The 17,124-nt window shown below is 37.0% G+C and overlaps 1 pseudogene; it reads right to left on the bottom strand.

Moving 5' to 3' along the window:
* Positions 1-6,278: 6,278 nt before the first annotated feature.
* Positions 6,279-7,868, bottom strand: LOC123835945 (importin subunit alpha-1-like; annotated as a pseudogene).
* Between the last annotated feature and the right edge of the window lie 9,256 nt (positions 7,869-17,124).

Raw genomic sequence — 17,124 nt, 5'->3', positions numbered from 1 at the left:
AATCCACTTTATGCCTCAAACATATGGAACATATAGCTGAATAAATGCATAGCTAAGCTTGAAATAAAAAATGGAAGAATCCACAAGCATTTGAAATGAAGCAGAAAAGCAAAGAAAGAACACTAATAGACACCAAGCCAAGATGCCCATAGGGAAATTGGAACGAGATATGGGCTTTAACTGAGGGCTCTGTACTCCTGATTTATGATACTAATCCTGACCACTGATTCGAGAAGTATAGGAAGCAGGAGTTGAGTTGCCATGAGAAGGCCAGGAACCACAAAGGTATATACTGTGAAATGTAACCCACAAAAACTCCACCCCAGCTGCCACAGGGAAATAGCAAAGGAATGTTCTGTGTACCATCTCTCAGAACTCTATCATCTCAATTTCATCCTTATAAACCTTTGTTCTACTTGAAAGGTGAATAAACTAGGCCTTCTCCTTGAATCTATTGTGCTTTCTGCTTTGGATGTTCTTCCAGAAAGCCATTGGTCTCATCACTTTTCTTTGATCAGGTCATTGGTCAAAGATCATTTTGCCAGAGGCCTTCCTAATCAGTGTGTATAAAACAGCATCTGTCCTTCTCCAGCCAAGAATACTGTCTGTCCCCTTTACCCTACTTTAGATTATATCATAGCACTCATCATCATCTAAAAGATGACAAATTCATTTGTTTACTATCAGTCTTTCTCTAGTAGAATTAAATGCTCTGCTTACAGAGACAAGTTCAACCTCTTAGTACTTAGAAAGTCATTTAGCATGCAGAAGATGCTCAGTAGTAGTTATGATTAAGAATGAGGGAGGGAAAGAAGGAAGGGAAGGAGGAGGGAAGAATGGAAGGAGGGAGGGAGGGAGGGAAGAAAGACATGCCTACTGACAGGTGAAGCAGATAAAAGTTTGCCTCTCTATAGAGGTGACACCAAAGTTTGGGTGTTATTGCTCACTGAGTTAACAAGCTGTTCTCATTTAAATAAAAAGTTGCTGAAATTATGAAGTCATCAGTGATAATGTGTGAGGGAGCAGAGATGTACGTTTGATATTACAAAGACCTAAGACTGAATGTGTTGAAATGCCAATTTAGTAATCATCAGTGTATTACTTCCCTATAATCTGAGATCTAGTCTATGGCAGGAACCATTAATTGTTAATCCTGCTTAGTATAGGACATTTGTCAAGATTGTGCTGCTACAAAGATACCAAAGAATTTATACCCACATTTCTTTCTCAGTTCATAATCTCTCTTCATGTTTTGTATATTCTACTCATCTTCACCAATAGACACAATGCTTTCAAACTTTAGTTCATTATGTGTCTGATGTCAAGTGGATTTTGAATAAGCTCAGAGGGCAAATATGATCCAATGGCCATGTCTTGTTGGCAGAACTCTCCATGTTATATTGGACAAATACCAAATTTCTAAATCTTTCATTGCCTTTTCATGATTTTGGTGTGTAACTTTGTGCTATTCAGGTTAGAAATGCTCCAATCTAAAAGCTTTAATTTCCTGGTTTTGTTGATTGTTTCCTTTGTTGTGCAGAAGCTTTTTACCTTTTTTTTTTTTTTAAAGATTTTATTTATTTATTTGACAGAGAGAGACAAAGCGAGAGACGGAACACAAGCAGGGGGAGTGGGAGAGGGAGAAGCAGGCTTCCCGCTGAGCAGGGAGCCCGACGCGGGGCTCGATCCCAGGACCCTGGGACCATGACCTGAGCCGAAGGCAGATGCCTAACGACTGAGCCACCCAGGCTCCCCAAGAAGCTTTTTATCTTGATGAAGTCCCAAAAGTTCATTTTTGCTTTTGTTTCCCTTGCCTTTGGAGACAAGTCCTGAAAGAAGTTGCTGTGGCTGTGATGTCAAAGAGGTTACTGCCTATGTTCTCCTCTAGGATTTTGGTGGTTTCCTGTCTTTGTGTATGGGGTAAGAATGGTCAAGTTTCTTTCTTCTGTATATAGCTGTCCAGTTGTCCCAGCACCATTTATTGACAAGACTGTCTTTTTTCCATTGGATATTTTTTTCTACTTTGTTGAAGATTAGTTGACCATAGAGTTTGATGGTCCATATCTGGGCTCTCTATTCTGTTCCATTGGTCTAGGTGTCTGTTTTTGTGCCAGTACCATACTGTCTTGATGATGACAACTTTGTAACATAGCTTGAAATCAGGGAATGTGATGCCCCTAGCTTTGTTTTTCTTTTTCAATATTTACTTGGCGATTCCGGGTCTTTTCTGGTTCCATAGAAATTTTAGGATTGTTTGTTCCAGCACTTTGAAAAATGCCATTGGTATTTTGATCAGGATGGCGTTGAGAGTATAGATTGCTCTGGGTAGCATAGACATTTTCACAATGTTTATTTTTCCAATCCATGAGCATGGAATGTTTTTCCATCTCTTTGTGTCTTCCTCAATTTCTTTCATAAGTGTTCTGTAGTTCCTAGAGTATAGATCCTTTACCTCTTTGGTTAGGTTTATTCCAAGGTATCTTACGGTTTTTGGTGCTGTTGTAAATGGAATCGATTCCCTAATTTCTCTTTCTAAGGTTACATTGTTAGTGTATAGGAAAGCAACTGATTTCTGTGCATTGATTTTGTATCCTGCCACATTACTGAATTGCTGTATGAGTTCTAGTAATTTGGGGGTGGAGTCTTTTGGGTTTTCCACATAAAGTATCATGTCATCTGCGAAGAGAGAGAGTTTGACTTCTTTGCCAGTTTGAATACCTTTTATTTCTTTTTGTTTTCTGATTGCTGATGCTAGAACTTCTTTTTTTTATTTTTGATTTTTTTAAAGATTTTATTTATTTATTTGAGAGAGAGAGAATGAGAGACAGCATGAGAGGGAGGAGGGTCAGAGGGAGAAGCAGACTCCCTGCCGATCAGGGAGCCCGATGCGGGACTCGATCCCGGGACTCCAGGATCATGACCTGAGCCGAAGGCAGTCGCTTAACCAACTGAGCCACCCAGGCACCCTGGTCCTTAGTTTCTTACCTAGAAATTGATTTTGTAGTGTTAGGTGATTTCTTCAGCCTCTTCTAGCTCTTTCTGTGCGACCTGGTACTGTTCCATGGTCGTAATTTAATGAGACACATTAACTTTTCAGGCCTCTAAGGAACAATTTCCTTAACACTCAAACATAGTGTTTCACCCTACTTTCTGTCCTATATCTAAGTATGTTTTGCCCCAGGGAAAACAGGCTCAGAGTGCTGTGATGGCAGAGAATAGTTTCTCATTTCCGTTGATTTTATATAAAGGGGAAAAAAGTGGTGTCATAACTCCAGTGGACTTATTTCCTGCGAACTTTAAAAGCTAAGAAATGCTTGAAAATATATCCTCAATGTCACTGATTAGAACGTCCTGTGGAGACAAATTAATTTTCTCTAAATGACATTTGAAAACTTGCTAAGGGCAAAAAACAGGAGAATATGGCTATACAGTGAGTCATTTTATAATTTCAGGATGAAGTTGACCACCTTGTATGATAAGTTTTTGTGGAGCAAACAGGACAAGGTGAGTTTTCCCCAGCTATGAGCAAAGTACCTATTACTAATTTAGAAAAGGGAGGGATAACAGTCTGGAAAATTATAGGCACATTTAAATAACTAAATGTGCTATAAAGATATATGACAAGATTTTGGCGACAAGACTTGGAAGAGTTACGGGTAAATTAATACACAGGGACCAAGTTGGATTTATGAGGCATGAAATAATTACAGACAGTATGAAGAAGAGTTTTATGTTAATGCAAATTGATAGTGATACTCAGACTCTGGTGTTTGCAAACTCTGTTAATATCCAGAAAGTGTGTAACAGAATGGAGTAGAAATAGCTAAGCGAATATTAAATCATGGAACTTTGTAAGTCTTGTTTTTTGAAGAAGATATTATTATTGTAGCAAAATAGATTGTATATTTATGGTGCCAAATGCCCAACATAGAAAATGCAGATAATCAGTGGAACGCTACCTAACAGGAAAGGCATAGATGTATGATTGAGATAACTGCTCTCTTTGTTTTTTTCCTTATAGACTGGCTACATGTTGAAAGTCATTTTTAAATAGCTTGTACTTATCTTACTCTTTTTCGTATTTTAACTTATGTGATTAGAGAATGGCTTAAATCGTCAGTATGATACATTTTATTCTTTTTATTTTTAATTTTTTTAAAGATTTTATTTATTTGACAGAGAGAGACACAGCGAGAGAGAGAGCACAAGCAGGGGGAGTGGCAGGCAGAGGGAGAAGCAGGCTCCCCACTGAGCAGGGAGCCCGATGCAGGGCTCGATCCCAGGACCCTGGGATCATGACCTGAGCTGAAGGCAGACGCTTAATGACTGAGCCACCCAGGCACCCCTGTATGATACATTTTAAAGAATACATTCTCAGTCACAGGGATTTGAACTAATTTAGAAGTTGCAAATTTAAAGTGCTGATGGTAGTATATTCCCCCCAAGTCTAAAGAATATTTGAGGGAGATGCATGTAATCCTTTTGACTGAAAAAAATCAACACTTAAAATTTCATAGAACTAAAAAATGTTTCAAACATGTCCATTACCAGCAGAGTAGTGATTTAGATACTCAGAAGAGCTCTCCTCTTTACATTGAAAATGCATCATTGAGTTCCAAGAAATAAGCGAAATCTTCGAGGGCCCAACAAGCAAACAGCAAAGCTATAAGGTGAAACCTTAGCAAGAAGCAGTGAAGAGTAAGTTAACCTGGAAGCTGAGTTGGCCCAAGGTGTAAATACCCATGCTAAACTAACCCTGAGATTAGATGCTATTATGAGAGTGTATCACAGTGTGCAGGAGCCTAACCAGGAGGGATCAAAGAGCCCCAAGTAGTTACCAGAACCTCTTGGATCATAGCAGAAGCAAACAGAAATCCTTTATAGTTTAAAGTATCTCACTTTTAGGCCCTTAGAATTCCCACAGAGTAAGATCAAGAAAAGAAATGCTTATAATCAGAGATCACAAAATGGAAGGAAAGAAGACACAGGGGTAAGCATCAGCATAAAAAAGAAACACTTCAAATGCTTTTAAAAAGTTTTTTTAGAAAGTATAACTGATATTCTTAAAAAGGAGAGAAAATGGAATCACATAAAATGCTCAGTTAAAACCACAAAGGCAGAAAAAGTGTGGAAGACAAAAGTAGGAAAAAGGGCAAGAAGAAGAAAAAAGTAACAAATATGGTAGATATCAATCCAACTATATCAGTAATCACTTTAAATATTAATGATCTATATGCACCAATTAAAAGACAGGAGTAGTCAAAGCTGATCAAAGAACAAGATCCCAATATATATTGTCTACAGGAAACTCAACTTGAATAAAAAGACATATTAGATTAATAGTAAAGGGATGTTGAAAGATATACCATGCTAACACTAATCAAAAGAGTGAGCATCTGTATTAATTTCAGCCAGAGCAGACTTCAGAGCAAGGAAAGTTATCAGGGATAAAGAAGGAATTGCATAATGATAAAGAGGTCAATACTCCAAGAAGACAAAACAATCCTTAATAAATACATATTTAACAATAGAATATCAAAGTATGTGAAGCAAAAACTGATAGTACTACACAGAGAAGTAGATTAATCTTCTATTATAGTTGAAGACTTCAGTACTCCTCCACCAGAAATGGACAGATTGAGGAGGCAGAAAATTAGTATGGACATAGTTGAACTCAATAGTGCCATCAATTAACTGGATATAATTAACATCATCAATTCGAATTCATCAAACAACAGCAGAATACACATTCTGTTCATGCTCACATGGGACGTTTGCCAAGAATGTACCAGAGTACATTCTGGGCCATATATCACACCTTAAACATTTAAAAGATGGGGCTGAAATTTCCAAGCTTCTAATCATAGCTTAGTCCTTCTGGTGACCAGCCCCCATTCAGGAGCCCACCAACATTGCCTCATAAGAACAAAAGATACTCCTATCACCCAGGAAATCAAAGGGAATTTGTTATACAGTGCCACCTCTACATATATCGTTTCCAAATTTGTGGATTTTTTTTTTTTAAAGAAAAGAGTGGAATTTAATCTTTATTTACAGGACACTGCAAGAGAGGAGCTTCCACCTAGAAATAAGAAACCCACTGAGAGGAGGAGCTTCACACAGGTTGTACAGTTTGGAACTGGTCAAGTAGAGTTTCATTGTAAAAAGTGCTACAATAACAGAACACATTTAAAAGGAGTTCTTAGTAGAGAAACAGAAAGACAAACTTCTACCAAACAGAGTACACAACAAACAACTTTCTGCCTCAGCTGTGCAATCTAAAAGTTAAAGGTCTCAGGAGTGCCATCCTGAACTTGGAACGTATAGCCTTCAGAGGTAGTTTCTGGTATAACATTCTGATCTTCCTCTTCCTCTACAGAGAAATACTTCTCAATCAAGTTTAATGAAGCTTCGTACAGAGGCTCATTTTCGTGGTTTTGTAGAGCTTCAATTTTGTCCAAACCTCCACATTCTTCAATCATTATACTAAGTTTCTCAGTTTCACCTAGTTTCTCAGCAGCCTGAAAGATGTTTGAAATGGCATCCAGAATAACCAGAATAATTTTGGTTATCTTTTGCAGTTAAGAGGTTCATCAATAGTTCTGTTACGCCACAATGAACGAGGTATACGATCTGTTCAGCTGTCCCACCACTTGTATAGTTGGTCACAGCCCAGACAGCTTCCTTTTGTGTCTTAAAGTCTGCCTTAGAGAGAACACCAACGAGGAATGGGACTAATCCATGATTCACAACTTGCTGTATCTGGTCCTGGTGACCAGCTGTGATATTTGACATTGTCCACGTAGCTTCCTTCTGAATATGAGTTTTGGGGTTTGTTAGGAGGCTGGGAAACACAACAAGTGCTCCTGCATCTATTACAACCTGAGTCTGTTCACTATCTCAGTGACAATATTTCCTATGGGTCTTAGAGCAAGAATCACAATGGGCAATTAAGTAGCTCCTAGAAGCTTCACAAGCTGGGGCACAACTCCTGTTTTCACAACCATTTCAGTCCATTCATTTGGACCATCAGTAAGGTAGGAAATGGCCCAGCAGGCATCTGCCGATATGTCTGGATCATCATGATGCAGGAGACAAACTAAGGCAGGAAGAATCTGCTCAACAGCATCTAATGTGGGCACAGGATTCTTGTTGCGACAAAGGTTTGAAAGTGTCCAAGTAAGGTTATGTAAGTAACCACGTGCTAAAGATGACATATCAGGAACTGCAAGGAGAGCCAATAGCAGGTCAGCTGCACCATACTTGATAACCAAGTCTCGAAAAACTGAACCATCACCTGCAATGTTTCCTAGAGCCCATACAGCTTGTTCACTGATGTGGGCATGGGAAGATGCCAACAGAGACATGAGTGCTGGGATAACACCTCCATCTACCACAGCCTTGGTCTGTTCTGACATCCCAGAAGCAATGTTAGTGAGAGCCTAAGCAGATTCAAACTGAACGGGACTACAATCAGTTCTGCCCAAGAAGGACAGAAATTTTGGAATCAAAGCAGCCCAGATTATGTTGTCTATGGGGAGCTGTTTTTCCCTAGAAAGCAGTTTCCTAGCAGCTTGAGTAGCCTGGAGCTGGCTTTCCAAATTGTTGCTATTTATGCATTTGACAATGTCATCAACGGACCAATTTACAGTGCCCTGGTTGTTGCGGTTTTCCTGCAGTGGAGAGGTAACGTCATCAGGAAATGAGCCTACGTTTCTCCTTTTCAGCTTCTGGTCATCCTTCTTAGCTTTCCTTAGCTCCACATTAACTTCTGTTTGGTGCTGCCTTATTTCTGTACTGTCTTTCCCCTTGTTCTTGAATCTGTTAGGGCGGGCAGCTGGTGAATTAGCATTCTTGTTGGTGGACATGGTTATGAGACAAAGGGAGAAAGATGGCCGGCTCAGGCTTCCACAGGAGGCGGTCCGGGGCGTGCAGGCTGCGGGTCAGCTGCCCTCAAAATGTCCACCATGGATCACCCCAAAGACAGTGTCCAAATGTGTGGATTGTTGGTCAGATTTCTATTTAGTTCCATTGTTGAATTTGTCTGACCTTGTGCAAGTATCATACTGTCTAAATTATAATAACCATTTAATTGTTAATGAGGTAAGTTTTTGTCAACTCCTTACTGGTGCTTCTTCTCAGGGAGTATCTTGTATATTCTGGAATCTTTTTTTAGGCCTAGTTATTCTAAGTCAATGATCTACTTTCAGCTACATTGTCATCATCATTTGGTACTACACCTGACAATTAACAAATACATATTTGGCATCTACCATATGCTTATACATGAGCTATGTTAGGGGCTGTAGCCCTGAAGTGTGCTGTTATGGCTCCTAACCTAAGAAAGGTTATAGACTTACTCTGAATTTTGTTTACCATGCTCAAAGATAGCAAGCATATTCTCCTTTAAAGGAATGTGGAATTCACAGTTGAAGAAGAAAATATGACCATCTTCCCCTTGATTTTAAGACATGCAAAATAAGACTAAACCTTAGGAGCTTACATCTAAACATAGCTGACTTCCAGCCAATTCCCAATATGTATTTAGAGTCTGGCACGTCTGCACATCTGCATACTTTATTCCACGTTGGTGAAAGTCTGGAAAGATGGTAAAAGTTTGTTAAAACAAAATTAGAAAATCTAGCCTTCAGAGTAAGTAGAGAAGGTACTTCCCTGATGTGATACATGTGCTTGTAAGAAGGCGCTGGTCTTCTAAATAGTCACCATAACCGTTAAAGAAAGTAAATCTTTAGCTACCAGGATTATCAATGCTATTTTGCAGCTAGTACGTGCATTGTTCATGATGGCAGGGAGCATTTTAATTAAGCAAAGTCAGACTTTTGAGGATTAAATCATTTGTCAGTTACCTTCCAAAATGACAACTAGCCAACTGAGAACAAACTTTCATAAATAAGAGGGATAAAGAAGATGTCTAAGGAAATCTTCCTTCTGAAGCCAGGGGACAAATAAAAGACCATGGGGAGGCAGAGGAACAATAGAAAGAAGTGACAAACCAGAAAGCTGACATTTTCACTTAACCCGTCCCATTCCTGCTGTTGAACTTAGGCTGTGATGTTATGGGGTGTTCTGTTCTCAAAGAATTTTGCCAATCAGGAAGAGTGATGAAACCAGAGAGCCCATACAACTGGAAAAGGGCAGATGAGATAGCAAAAGCTTGTCAAGAGGCAGAAGCTTGTGTAAAAAATGTCTTTAGAAGCATATAGCAACAGAAGATAGTAAATTCCAATGGAGGAAAGTATTAGAGGCCATAAAGTGCTATATAATTCTCTCCGTATTCAAAGCCAATGAAAATGAAGAGTTAGGGAGGTTAGGAATTACTTTTGTGTTGAAATGGGGTGAGGCAGCAATTTATTGGACAGTTGCTGGTGCCTGTGCTAGAACAACTTTGTGGAATCTCAGGTTTCTTTGCCATTTGCATGTAGGGTTGGGCCCATCAGAGGTCCTGGGTCCAAAAGCCCATTGCCTAACTCTCCGTATGTGGTGGAAGCATCATACTTTTCAAAAAACCCTAAAGAGGAGTAAACAAAGCAGCAGAGAAAAGCCATTTTAGTACTCCTCTGGTTGAGAACAAATTTCTTTTTTAATGCTAAGAATTATTAGACTTATATAAAATGACTACCTATTAGATTTCTTTATAAAGTCCCTTCTCTGAGCTCCTAAGTGTACACAAAAACCCTAGATACCATGGAAATTTGTGTTGGACTAGTTGTAAAAAATACAGACTTTTGCCCCTTTTTTCTCTTTCCTTTCCTTTCCTTCTGTCTTTTTTTTTTTTTTTTTTTGGCCTCTTTTATCTGTCAGAGAGGTTTAGAGCACAAGTGAATCACAAAAGGAGGCAAAGGACCCAGACAGGAGAAATGATGCCTAGCAGTAGACCATGTATTTGAGTCTGTAATGTGTTTTCATTCTCTCTTCTAAACCTTGAATACAATTCCAATGTGAAAAAAAAAAAAAAAAAAGCTTCACAGCTTGCATACATGACTTCTCATTCTCTCTTGTGTTTTTTTCTTTCTTTCTTTCTTTCTTTTTAAGATTTTATTTATTTATTTGAGACAAAGACAGTAAGTGAGAGAGAGAGAGCATAAGCGAGGGGGTAGAGGCAGAGAGAGAAGACTGTCTGCTGAGTGGAGAGCCCGATGAGGGGCTCCATCCCAGGACCCTGGGATCGTGACCTGAGCCGAAGGCAGATGCTTAACCAACTGAGCCACCCAGGCACCCCTCTTGTGTTTATTATTTTTTAAATGGCTCATCTTTGAGGTGATTTTAAGTGGGTAGTGTTACAGAACTTATATTTCCTTATTTATGGAACAGTTAATCAAGTGTGCTTAACATTATAATTGTCCATAAGGCCAAATTTGACCACATTGATTACATTGTTAAGGTATTGCTGAATTTCTTATTCAAATACTGTTATTTTCCACTATTTCCAATATTTCCATTATCATTTTTAAGTCAGGTGCTCTATTTTTGAACTGTTTATGGAACAGAATGGTAGTTAATGTAAATGGCATTTCCCCAAACCAATTCCATTTGCCACAGAACAATCAAAATATCCAGAACACAGCCTCACTTTTACTAATCCATATGGTTTTCTGTAATAAATTGTGTGTACTAGTTGTCTAAACTTACGAAAGTATATTTTGCTTGTGAAAAATAATTTAGCACCATATGTTCATTTATATGATGGGTGTAAAAGATCTGAAATGCTTCTCTTTATTATAAAATATTTTTAAAGTTTTCACATATTTCAAATAGCTAATATTTTTTAAAAAAAACAGTTGTTTATATAACATTTTAGTATATAGTTCAATGTATATAGCTACTTTCATTCAGCCTTGAAAATATGATTTTTTAAAATGAATCACTTATTCTCATAGAAATTTACATGGAGTATATAATCCTTATAAGCTAAAAAATATATTAAATTGCCACAAAAAGGCTAATGAGTTATAGCACAAAAGGTCATTTTTAAATTTTCTGGCAATTTAGCACATTAGAAGGACACAAATCAGTGGCACATTGTCCTATGCTGGAAAACATCTTGATTTAATCAAGACACTGTGTAGGCTTTTATAATTCAAAATAATTGTACTGTCTGTGAAATCAGACATTCAGATATGTAAGCTACTGTTTTAATAAGAAATGAATCAAAGATTAGAGAAACATTGCATTTACTTTGTTTTCTCTTACAAGCAAATGTAACTTTCTAACACAAAGACATTTCTTTCTATTTACTCTTTAAAGTTTTACTTATACAATTGATGTATATTGTCAACATTAATGAAATGCCTGTCAAAATGTATAACAACATTGAAGTATAACAATTGTAGATTCAAGGATAACTTATCCTTGAAATTCAGGTTTTTACTGACTTTCATTGAATGGAAATTTGAAATGGTCTGTTTGGGGAATTATTTTGATTAGTACTCTCATCATTGATTCCCCCCAAATGCCCTTATTTAAGGAGTAGTCATTACCTTATTTCAAATTAGAAAAATAACATTTTTCTCTTTGTTTTTCTTTCCATCCTGAAAGCAAATGAATTTTAGGGATCGGAACATCAATGGCTAGCCAGTTTAACCATATTCACTGTATGCTCACAAGTGAAAATCATGGGTAAATTTTGCAAGAGGTAATGTAATATATATATTTAATGTATATATAATGTGTATATATATAGAGAGAAAGATCAAGGAAATTGGTGCCAATAAACATAAGTTTGAATTCTAATTTTGCCACATTCCAGCATTTTGAGGACAGCAAATCATTCTCTGGATCTCTCTTTTTAAAAATATCTGTAGGAGGAAGATAATAATCTCATTTAAAAATCATATTTTTCTAAGGAACAAGTAAAATTTTGTAGATGAACATATTAATGAACCATAAAATGCCATACACATCTCTGTTAATATGTAGAATCAGAGATAAAGCAGTCCTTAGGAATGTAAATTGGTGCAGCCACTTTGGAAAACAGTATGGAGGTTCCTCAAAATATTAAAAATAGAACTAACATATGATCTAGTGATTCCACTCTTAGGCATATATTGAAGGAAATGAAATCGTTATCTTAAATATCTGCACCCCCATTTTCATTGCATCATCATTTACAATAGCCCAAATATGGAAACAACCCAAGTATCTATTGATGGTTAGATAAAGAAAATTTGGTACACACACACACAAGTGATCTTTACTCATAAAAAGAAGGAAATCCTGCCATTTGCAACAGTATAGTTGGACTTTGAAGGCATTACACTAAGTGAAATAAGTCAGAGTAGGACAAATACTGTATGATCTCATTTATCTGTAGAACCTGATTAAAAAAAAATTCATAGAAACAGATCACTGGTTGCCAAGGTGGGGGGTATGGGTGAAAAAAAAAAGGTAAGATAAAGAGGGCATGATTATTTAGAAATTTGGCAAATTAGTACACCTGGGTGGCTCAGTCAGTTAAGCGTTTGCCTATTTGTACTTTTTCCTAATTTTTATTAGTTTTTTTTGAACTTTTATCCTCAATTTAAAGAGTTCTTTATGTATGAGAATATTAACTCTTTGTTTATGTTATATGTTGTAACCCCCCCCCCCCGTTTTTCAGGTTTTTAAATTTTGTTTGTATCATTTAATGTATTTTTAATTTTTTACATAGTCAAATTTATCAGTCTTTTCATTTATTACATCTTGATGTATGTCTTAGGTGAATAGCCATTCCCTATACCAAAGTTAAAGAGAAAACATTCATGTTTTCTCCTGGTACTCACGTAGTTCTATTTTATTTCATTTTTTTTTTTAACATTTAGATCCTTAATCTTTAGTTTATTATTAAGATACGATTCTAATTTTATCTTTTTCTAAATATTATCCTGTTGCCAGAGTACCATTTATTTAAAAATTCATCCTCACAGTAGTGATTTGAGGTGCCTTCTTTGTCATATAACAAGTTGCCACATATATTTGTGTATAATTCACTTCATCCAAGAATCAGGGATTCCCCCACCTCTGTTTGTCCAAATCTAATTTGGTGTCTTTCAAGAATGTTTTAAAATTTACTCGTAAAGGTTTGTATCTTTCTCCTGAAATTTATTTCTAAGTATTGATTTTTGTATTGTTATTATAAAAGGGTTTTCTTTACCATTATGTCATGTTTCTTATGTGTGTACAAGAAGAATTTTTTTATTCTTTGTGTTAATTATATATACTAGTATTTTAGTTATTCTTGTGGCTCTGATTTTTATTGTCTAATTGAATTGGCTGATATTTTTAATACATTATGCAACATTTGTATATTAGTCACTGGTCTTTACACCTTTGTTTTATACATACATTTACATATTTTAACATGCTTATTTCTTTTCTTGAAATTTCCTAGTCATCATTGGGTTGAATTAAATTCATCCTCTAGTGCAGAGGTTGACAACCTATTGCCCATTGGCCAAATCCAGTCTACCTCCTGGTTTTAAAAAGTTTTATTAGAACACAGCCACACCCATTTATGTATCTTTTGACTTATATTTTGGCTGTTTTCATACTACAATGGTAGAATTAAGTAATTACAACAGAGACAATATGATCCTCAAATTCTAAAATATTTACTACTTGGCCTTTTATAAAAAAGGGCATATACCTAAGCATAGAATTTCTGGGTCATAGGTAAGTGTATCTTGAACTTTACTAGATAAAGTTGAATTAAAGAATTTCTACCTTTTCCTATCTTTTCCTTATAGTCTAAGAATTTCTATTCCTTGAAATTTTTTTTTATTTTCTTATGCTATGTTAGTCACCATACAATACATCATTAGTTTTTGATGTGGTGATCCATGATACATTCTTTTCGTATAACACCCAGTGCTCCATGCAGTACGTGCCCTCCTTAGTACCCATCACTGGGCTCACACATCGCCCCACCCCCCTCCCCTCTAAAACCGTCAGTTTGTTTCTCAGAGTTCATAGTCTCTCATGGTTCATCTCTCCCTCCAATTTCCTCCCCTTCATTTTTCCCTTCCTTCTCCTAATGTCCTCCATGCTATTCCTTATGTTCCACAAATAAGTGAAACCATATGATAATTGACTTTTTCTGCTTGACTTATTTCCCTTAGCATAATTTCCTCCAGTCCCATCCATGTTGATATAAAAGTTGGGTATTCATCCTTTCTGATGGCTGAGTAATATTCCATTGTATATATGGACCGCATCTTTTTTATCCATTCGTCTGTTGAAGGGCATCTCAACTCTTTCCACAGTTTGGCTATTGTAGACATTGCTGCTATGAACATTGGGCTGCATATGGCCCTTGTTTTCACTACATCTGTGTCTTTGGGGTAAATACCCAGTAGTGCAATTGCTGGGTCATAGGGTAGCACCCCCACACTGTTTTCCAAAGTGGCTGTACCAACTTGCATTCCCACCAACAGTGTAAGAGGGTTCCCCTTTATCCACAACCTGTCCAACATTTGTTGTTTCTTGCCCTGTCCATTTTTGCCATTCTAACTGGTGTAAGATGGTATCTCAATGTGGTTTTGATTTGAATTTCCCTGATGGCTAATGATGAACATTTTTTTCATGTGTCTGTTAGCCATTTGTATGTCTTCTTCAGAGAAGTGTCTGTTCATGTCTTCTGCCCATTTTTTGACTGGTTTATTTGTTTTTTGGGTGTTGAGTTTGAGAAGTTCTTTATAGATTTTGGATACCAGCCCTTTATCTGTAGTGTCATTTGCAAAAATCTCCCATTCTGTGGGTTGCCTCTTTGTTTTGTTGACTGTTTCCTTTGCTGTGCAGAAGCTTTTTATCTTGATGAAGTCCCAAAAGTTCATTTTTGCTTTTGTTTCATTAGCCTTTGGAGATGTATCTTGAGAGAAGTTGCTATGGCCGATGTCAAAGAGGTTATTGCCTATGTTCTCCTCTAGGATTTTGATGGATTCCTGTCTCACATTGAGGTCTTTCATCCATTTTGAGTTTATCTTTGTGTATGGTGTTAGAGAGTGATCGAGTTTCATTCTTTTGCATGTGGCTGTCCAATTTTCCCAGCACTATTTATTGAAGAGACTCTTTTTTCCATTGGATATTTTTTCCTGCTTTGTCGAAGATTAGTTGACCATAGAGTTGAGGGTCCATATCTGGGCTCTCTATTCTGTTCCATTGGTCTATCTGTCTGTTTTTGTGCCAGTACCATGCTGTCTTGGTGATCACTGCTTTGTAATATAGCTTGAAATCAGGGAACGTGATGCCTCCAGCTTTGTTTTTTCTTTTTGAACATTTCCGTGGCGATTCAGGGTCTTTTCTGATTCCATACAAATTTTAGGATTGTTTGTTCCAGCACTTTGAAAAATGCCATTGGAATTTTGATCAGGATGGCATTGAAGGTATAGATTGCTCTGGGTAGCATAGACATTTTAACAATGTTTATTCTTCCAATCCGTGAGCATGGAATATTTTTCCATCTTTTTGTGTCTTCTTCAATTTCTTTCATGAGTGTTCTGTAGTTCCTAGAGTATAGATCGTTTACCTCTTTCGTTAGGTTTATTCCGAGTTATCTTATGGTTTTTGGTGCTATTGTAAATGGAATCATTTCTCTAATTTCTCTTTCTACCATTGCATTCTTAGTGTATAAGAAAGCAACTGATTTCTGTGCATTGATTTTGTATCCTGCCACATTACTGAATTGCTGTATGAGTTCTAGTAATTTGGGGGTGGAGTCTTTTGGGTTTTCCACATAAAGTATCATGTCATCTGCGAAAAGAGAGAGTTTGACTTCTTCTTTGCCAGTTTGAATACCTTTTATTTCTTTTTGTTGTCTGATTGCTGTTGCTAGGACTTCTAGTACTATGTTGAACAATAGTGGCGAGAGTGGGCATCCTTGTCGTGTTCCTGATCTTAAGGGAAAGGCTCTCAGCTTTTCCCCATTGAGGATGATATTCACTGTGGGTTTTTCTTAGATGGATTTTATGAACTTGAGGAATGTTCCTTCTATCCCTATACTCTGAAGAGTTTTAATCCGGAAGGGATGCTGTATTTTGTCAAACGCTTTTTCTGCATCAATCTAGAGGACCATATGGTTCTTCTCTCTCCTCTTATTAATGTGTTCTATCACATTGATTTGCAAATGTTGAACCACCCTTGCATCCCAGGGATAAATCCCACTTGGTCGTGGTGGATGATCCTTTTAATGTATTGTTGGATCCTATTAGCTAGGATTTTGTTGAGGATTTTGGATTCCATATTCATCAGGGATATCGGTCTGAAATTCTCCTTTTTGATGGGGTCTTTGCCTGATTTGGGAATTAAGGTAATGCTGGCTTCATAGAATGAGTCTGGAAGCTTTCCTTCTGTTTCTATTTTTTTTGAAACATCTTCAGGAGTATAGGTATTATTTCTTCTTTGAATGTTTGGTAGAATTTCCTAGGGAATCCATCAGGCCCTGGACTCTTGTTTTTGGGGAAGTTTTTGATCACTGCTTCAATCTCGTTCTTGTTTATTGGCCTATTCGGGTTGTCAACTTCTTCCTGTTTCAGTCTTGGCAGTTTATAGGTTTCCAGGAAGGCATCCATTTCTTCCAGGTTGCTCAATTTATTGGCATATGGTTGTTGATAATAATTTCTAATAATTGTTTCTATTTCCTTGGTGTTAGTTGTGATCTCTCCCCTTTCATTCATAATTGTATTAATTTGGGTCCTTTCTCTTTTCTTTTGGATAAGTCTGGCCAGTGGTTTATCGATCTTATTAATTCTTTCAAAGAACCAGCTTCCAGTTTCGTTGATCTGATCTACTGTGTTTCTGGTTTGTAATTCATTGATCTCTGCTCTAATCCTAATTATTTCTCTTCTAATATGTGGCTTAGGCATTGTTTGTTGCTTTTTCTCTAGTTCTTTAAGGTGTAAAGTTAGTTGGTGAATTTGGGATTTTTTTTTCTTGAGTGAGGCTTGGATGGCTATGTATATCCCCCTTAGGACTGCTTTTGCAGTATCCCATAGGTTTTGGACTGATGTGTTTTCGTTCTCATTGGTTTCCATGAATTGTTTAAGTTCTTCTTTGATTTCTTGGTTGACCCAAACATTCTTGATTAGAGTGGTCTTTAGCTTCCAAGTGTTTGAATTTCTGCCAAATTTTTCC

The sequence above is a fragment of the Mirounga angustirostris genome, unplaced genomic scaffold (genome assembly GCF_029215605.1).
Source record: "Mirounga angustirostris isolate CCGP_5_RB_7025 unplaced genomic scaffold, mMirAng1.0.hap1 SCAF_12, whole genome shotgun sequence".
Classification (NCBI taxonomy): domain Eukaryota; kingdom Metazoa; phylum Chordata; class Mammalia; order Carnivora; family Phocidae; genus Mirounga; species Mirounga angustirostris.
Note: the sequence above shows the minus strand (reverse complement) of the source record. Positions and strands in the feature narration are given on the sequence as shown.